The sequence below is a fragment of the Sceloporus undulatus genome, chromosome 3 (genome assembly GCF_019175285.1).
Source record: "Sceloporus undulatus isolate JIND9_A2432 ecotype Alabama chromosome 3, SceUnd_v1.1, whole genome shotgun sequence".
In the NCBI taxonomy this organism is placed as follows: domain Eukaryota; kingdom Metazoa; phylum Chordata; class Lepidosauria; order Squamata; family Phrynosomatidae; genus Sceloporus; species Sceloporus undulatus.
In genome coordinates this window covers 103,783,188-103,790,299 of record NC_056524.1, presented here as the reverse complement: position 1 = coordinate 103,790,299, position 7,112 = coordinate 103,783,188, and positions in this window count along the sequence as shown.

Genomic DNA, 7,112 nt, shown 5'->3' with positions numbered 1-7,112 from the left:
TGGGCTACCAGACCCGCTCTGAAGAAACTTGCCAAGAAAACCCCACGATGGGTCTGCCTTAGGATCGCCGACTTGAAGGTACACAACAACAACAGCCATATTTCGTGCTTTACAAGCTTGTATAGATCGAGCAGATGTAACTTGTGAACCCCCCCCCCCACTTAGGAAAACGCCTCCCTCTGTGGGCCCCGAGAGGACAGCCCTCGTCGCAGATTAGTTGCTTGTTGTTGTTGTGTGCATTTATATATAGTAGTTTCCACTTTATGGCGACCCTGTAGCGGGAGATTTTTTTTTTGGGGGGGGGGGAGTTGCTTTGCCTCCCCTGGAGGCTGAGAAAGTATGACTTGTCCAAGGACAGTCAATGGGGTTTCCATGACCAAGCGGGGATTTGAACCCTGGTCTCCAGAGTCGTAATCCAGCGCTCAAACCATCTCATCTCAGAAACTTTTGATGGAGTGACAGGATCATGGTCCGAGCCCATTACCGTCTCATTTTCCATCCCAGTAGTTGCTTCTACCTATTATCTATCTAATCTAATCTAATCTAATCTAATCTAATCTATCTAATCTATCTGTCTACGCATCCATCCAACTATCTCCAAGGCGATTTATGAAAGGGTTTAGTAGAAGAGAGAGGCACTGTGGTGTTTTGAGCGTTGGACTAGGACTCTGGAAGACCAGCTTTCCAATCCCGGCTCGGCCATGGAAGGCCACTGGGTGACCTTGGGCAAGTCACACTCTCTCAGCCTCAGAGGCAGGCAAAGGAACAAATCTTGCCAAGAAACCCCCTTGATAGGGTTGCCATAAAACAGGAATGACTTGAAGGCACACAGCAACAACTTACCAGAAGAAGTGGTACTTCTTTTAGGCACTCATAAAACGGGGCTTTAAGTTTTTGTCAGCTCTGAGCCTAAGGTTTCAAACTTCAGTGCCCGGTTCCTGAGATGAGGAGAAGGAGTCCACCTCAGTCTTAAAATCTTGGAAGTGAGATCCATTCACGCATCTCTCTGACCGACTGGTTTACAAAAGGGGGGCTACTCCAAGCAGTGCGACTTCAGATTGGGATCTTTGGCAAACTTGCTTCAGACTCCCCCGGAGCCATTCCACTGTCTCAAAAGGAGGTAAGAAGGAGGTTAAAAATGGCATTTATTTAAAGAGAGTACCCCAGATTTCCTACACATTATACACGTTTTCTTCTAAAAACAATAATTCCTCCTTCCAATAAAACAATTTATCGTCTACAGTAGGAAATTATAGTAGGAATAATAATAATAACAATAGTGGGGATAGTGGGAATTTTGTGCGTGTATCTCACTTTAAGGGGTTCTGATACAGTCCTAAAATTGATCAAATCCCCCCCCCCAATGAAGCCAATGCAATGAGAAAGCATGCATTGTGACCTCTTGCTGATCTTCCTTTTTAAACCGTATCAACTGGAGAGCCGATGATAAAATGAAGAAATTAAACCGTTATAAACCAATACTCAACTAGACATAGGTTAATTACCTGTGGAAATACTGTATTCAGGCTCTTCGGACGGAACTGACTGCAGCTGCCTTGTTCCCTCTGAAGGTCTCCATGTGGGCAGAAAAGTTGGGAGTTATGTATCTAAAGGGCAGGGAAAGAGCACCCGACGCTTTTGAACAAGGCTGGAATATAAATGCGAGAGGGCCTAAATACTCAAAAGGCACCGCGTCCTGTCTGATCTTGGCAGCTAAGCAGCGTCAACCCTGGCTAGGACTTGGATGGGAGGCCTCTAAGGAATACCAGGGGCTGTGGGAAGGAAGAGACAGATAGTTCAGAGGAAGGAACAGACAAAACCAACTCTGAGCTTTCCTTGCCTAAGAAAACCCCATAAGTCGGCAGGTAAACACAAATAAATGCGATCCAGAGAGGAAGACTCAACTCTGCACTGAAAAATAAACCTGGAATGAAACATTTTAGGACAACTTGTTAAAGTAAACAGACAAGTGTGTGTGACTTCATGGCGCCTGTCCACTTAAAGGCGATCCTATTAATTTAATGGGGTTTTCTTAGGCTAAAAGCTTCTCGATCTTGGGTAGCCAGAGGGAGATCACATCCATTCTGGCTCCGTGGCAAAAGCCTGAAAGATTGTCGCTTCATATCTCATGGGATGATCCCTAACTGTTTGGAAACCCGGTCTCCTAATTTTCTGTTTTCTGAAGCCAGGCAGAGAGAATTGGAGGTGGGAGTGAGGTCAAGAAAGAGATGATCAATATTTGCCTATTCAAAAAGAAAAAGTTCAGATTTCATTTATGGGGAGCCACCAAGATCCAGTGCCATTCGAGAAACGTAGTTTAGGCCAAGCACTTTGACACAGCAACCTCCGCGGTGCCTTTACTCGGAAGGAAGTCTGTTGGGAGTTCAGCTCTGAGGAAAGTGGGTCGGGGAGCCCCCCTTGCAACGCAGACCCCCATCGCAGCCCTCGGATAGAGCTTTTTAAGGCACATCCAGGACACATAGGCACACACTCACGCCCCATTCTGCTCTGCAACTCAATGGCGGGGCCGCCTTGTACTCTCCGCTGGCTTTTGTACAACTTGCAACGATCCAAAGTCAGGTTGCTGTGTCAGAGTGGCTCTTTTATTAATGAGAATACCACCAAAAAAGAAAAAAAAGCTTGCATATTCTCAGCCCTGCTTCATTGTAGTTGCTAAGCAACCCGCTTATGGTAATTCATCCGCGAAATTTAAATCTTTCAGCAAGGATCCCGCCACGAGAAGGGGGAGAAGAAGAGGAGGAGGAAGAAGACAACAGCAACCCCAAAACCACAACAAAACATGCGCTCACTCACACAATACTCCATCCCAAGTTGGGGGGATACATAGAGCAGCTTCAGCGGCTGACCCTCATGGAGCCAGGCTGGTTCATGCAGAGAAGGTGGAAAGGGACCCTCTTGATCGTCGCCTTCTGTCCCCAGATCCCCAGCCCCACAAGCACCATTTCCCTCTCCGGGATCTGGTTGCTCCTTCCTGGGGGCAATCCAAATTTCCTAAGGCTTCAGCCTTTGCTAAGGAAACAAAATAATAATTAAGCATCCAACATATCAAAGCCAAGCCTGTTAGGGTTTCACTCAGAGGATGGTTCTCTGTCTAAGGAGGCTTCTCTGAGAACTGCGACTGACTTAAAAACAGCACAAGCAGCTTTCCAGTTTAAACAAAAGTTTCCTAGGCTTTAATCTACACAGGCGTAGATGCCACATCCTTAACCTTGCTCAGGAATAGAAGAAATCATTCCCTCACCATCTTTCCGAAGAAATGGGGGGGGGGGGGGGGGTAGAAGATGGGGGAATCCCACAGAAGAAGGAGACTTTCTTTGTGTGAGAGAGAACTTCCTAAAAAGAAGCGGCCTGAATCATATCGTTTGGTCACCCATTGACAAAGGCATCCCTGTGATTCGGAAAGAGCAAATAGGAGGGTTAAAGGAGGGGAGACCGCATGAAAATCCTATCTATCTGAGGATTTTATCATCCATCTTCCACGATTTCACCCATCTATCACCTATCTACCACCATTTCCTCTATCTCCAGCCCTCAGCAGGCCCGGAAAGGGAGGCCAGCTTGCCTCCAGGCTGCAGCCCAGCAGCACCGCCTCTCCTCTCTCTCTCTCTCTCTTTCTCTCTCTCTCCTCCATCCCTCCATCCCTGGCTCCCCCACTCCTCCTCTCCTCCTCCTCCTCCCTCTCCCTGCTCGCCAAGGCCCATTACATCTCCAAGCAGCTCCATTCATCCACCTGATCTTAGCCACCCATTACTCAAGCAGCGGAGGGGAGTTCCTCGCCACGGCCTCCAGTCCTCCCTCCTTCCTTTCTCTCTTTTTCTTTCTCTCATTCTCTCGGGTCCTTTCCACAGAAACTGTTTCACCCCTCACATCTGGGAAGATGCTTTCGGGAGGGTTTCGCCTAAGAGCCTGGCCACCCTCCAGAGGCCCTGCAAAAAGAAGAGGGAGAGAAAGATCAGGTGAAAGGGTGCCAAGAGGGAGGCAAAGGCAAGCCCCTCTGACTCGGGGGGAGGGGGGCAGAAATCGAAAGCTTGCTGAGGAAGAAACCTTTAGAGAGTCTTCCTCTCTGAGCTTGACCTAGGCCAGACCTTGGCGATGTAAACCTGGGGTTTACTGCAAGAGGCAAGCAATTCACTACAGGTTGTGACTCATGAGTAAATTTGAGCACCTCTTTCGGAAAACAGATATGATTTTATCCAAATATTTTAGTCGGAGACTCACACACTCAACACGTCGGAGCTTTCAAGATCTCACCCCATTGCAGGGTCCACACGCATATCCTACAGGAGAAGGCAACATCTCTCACCACTCAGCTTCACAGAGCCACCCTATATATCTCTCTTTTCTCCGAAGGAACCCTTCCTAAATACAGTGGGCCCATTACTAAATAAACTGGCCTTTGACAAAACTTGCAAACCTCCCTACACCTTGTGTCACACAGTCCTACGAAAGCAGACTGCTGGGATTGTAGCTCCGAGAGGACTGCCCTGGTTTCAGTTCAATAGGACTCCTTCGCCTCTACGGTGAGGGACTGCTTCTTAAAAAGTCCCCCTATGAACATGCTTCATCCCATACAAGCGAGAGACATTTACTTCCTTTTAAGAGTTTTGTTTTGTTTGGATTGGAGGATCTACTCAGAGCCTAACAACCCTACTCCCCATCTGGCTAGGAAAATGTTGTTGTTGTTGTTTGCCTTCAAGTCGCTTCTGATTTATGGCGACCCTAAGCTGATGAACCCATCATGGGGTTTTCATGGCAAGTTTCTTCAGACGGGGTTTGCCATTGCCATCCTCTGAGGCTGAGAGAGTGGGACTCGTCTAGGGTCCACCAGTGGCAAGTCACAGCACAGAGGGGAAATAACCCCCCCCCCCCTCAAACTCTGAAAACCAGCAGCAAGGCGACCGCTGGTTTCCTTTCCACCACAACCCTATATATTTTGGGGGCAAGCAGGGAAGCCTCCCAAGTCTTAGGTGGACTTCTGGAAGTCTGTGAAGGCGAGTGACGTCATTCTCGGGATGTCCATCCGGGGCCAGGTGCAACAACATAGCCGGCCGGGGCTGCCTTGGCCTTCAGGAGGGTCTCGAGTCCCACCTTCGGCTGCCCTGGAGGCTTTTGTTGCTGCCAGGAAAGGTCAGGTTCAGACCTTTGGGGGGGGGGGGAGGTCCAGAGAAATCAGTAAACCTGGATCCTGGACCCACAGAAAAGAGGAGAACCCCTCTCTCACTGTCCGGAAGACATGGACCTTTGGAGGGACACCTTTCCTCCAACACCCACAATCCTTGAGCAATCCTTAACCTGGCAGGAAAGAGAGTGGAGGGGTCAGTGCATTCAGAGGACCACTCTCTGGCTGACCACTGATCTTCCTGAAGCATCATCACCACCATCACCACCACCATCCCAGATCTCCCTGGTGTTACCAGAAAACGAGCTCCCATTTATTAGGCCTCCCGACTAGGAGCCCTTCCTAGCCGCCCTTTCCTTTTAGCCCTCCATCTTGCCTCTGCCGACCAATTTTCTTGGAACAGCCACAGCCCTGGACTTGAGGAAATTTGGTCCCTCTCATAAATGATTAATTCGGAGCCTGCAGGCAAGGCCAAGACTTGTTGCATCCGTTTTAGGATTTGATTAATCGCCCTGGGACTCCAGTCGTGCAAACTCCGCCACGAAGCCGCCAAAAAAAGGAGCTCCCGGTTTTATCTGGCAGCCAGAGATTTATTTTTTTCTTCTATTTATATGCAAATATTGTCGTCCCCCCCTTAATAGATAGATACATACACTATATAGCTGCAAAGATATAGAAGTGCCTTCGTTTGAAGAGGTTGATCATTTATTACAAAAATAAACGAATAAATACAACATTATATCGTTGTTTTCCGACAGGCTATTTTACAAATATAGAATCTTTAAAAAAAAGGTAACAAAACAAAAAAACAAATCCCAAACGTAAGTGTGAAAAGTATGGACACTCATTGATAACAATGATCGATACTGCATTTCTTATTAGAGCCGAGGGTTCCCTAAAGACTCAGCTGAAAAACATCCATATAAAACATGTTTTCAACATGCAAACGCCAGTCGCTACACTGAAAGATGGTATTATTATTTTTTTAGAAAGGAAAGGAAAGGGGGGGGAGAGTCCAAACTGCTGTCATTTAAAGGCAGGCTGGAGGTTTTTGCATGGATTCTGAAAACGGAGGGCCAGCAACCCTGAGGCAATCACTTTCAATATATTCAGCAAACTTATTTCATGGCTGGAATTTGGAGGGGACTGTGATGCGAAGTTAGCTGGGCAACTGGAGGGATAGACTTAGGAAAAGACTGAAAAAGAAAATGGAGGAGGGATGTAAAGTATTTAAATAGCATAAAAGCTAGGAACGGTTCAAGACAACTCTCTGTAAAAATATTTTGACTTGCCTTCTCCATTTTCAGGTTAAAAAGGAATAAGGAGGGAATGACTGCAACTCTATACATGTTTCTTAGGAGAAAGCCCCATTATACTCAATGAGGCTTCCTTCCAGGAAAGTGTGTCCAGACTTGCACCTTAAATTCCCAGTCACAGCATTTCTATTTTACTTGCAATGCTCAGGGTCATCACCTGCTGATACAGAATACGTAGGACTTTTTTATTTACATGTTATAACAATATAAACATTAAACCAAGCTTTTCATTTCTGCACATTTTGATACTTTTGAACAGGGACCTGCAATGTCTTCACCTAAAGAGGTGGTTCCCTTTTCCTCCAGTCCTCCCCTCTCTCTCTCTCTCTCTCTATATATATATATATATATATATGAGAAGACTGAAGGGAAAGGGAACCACCTCCTTAAGCTCTCTTCTATGCACCAGAAGGGCACCAAGGCCAAGGGGGACACACACACACACACACACACACACACACACACACATATGCAAATGCTTGCTTCTAAAAGTGGTGGCCTAAAAATGAAACTCTCACAGATTATCTCCTTCGCAAACAAAACAAAACCAAAAAAATTTGAGGCTTGCTATTAGCTCTCTGTTTGTCACCCACATCCTATTATTATTATTATTATTATTATTATTATTATTATTATTATTATTATTATTATTATTA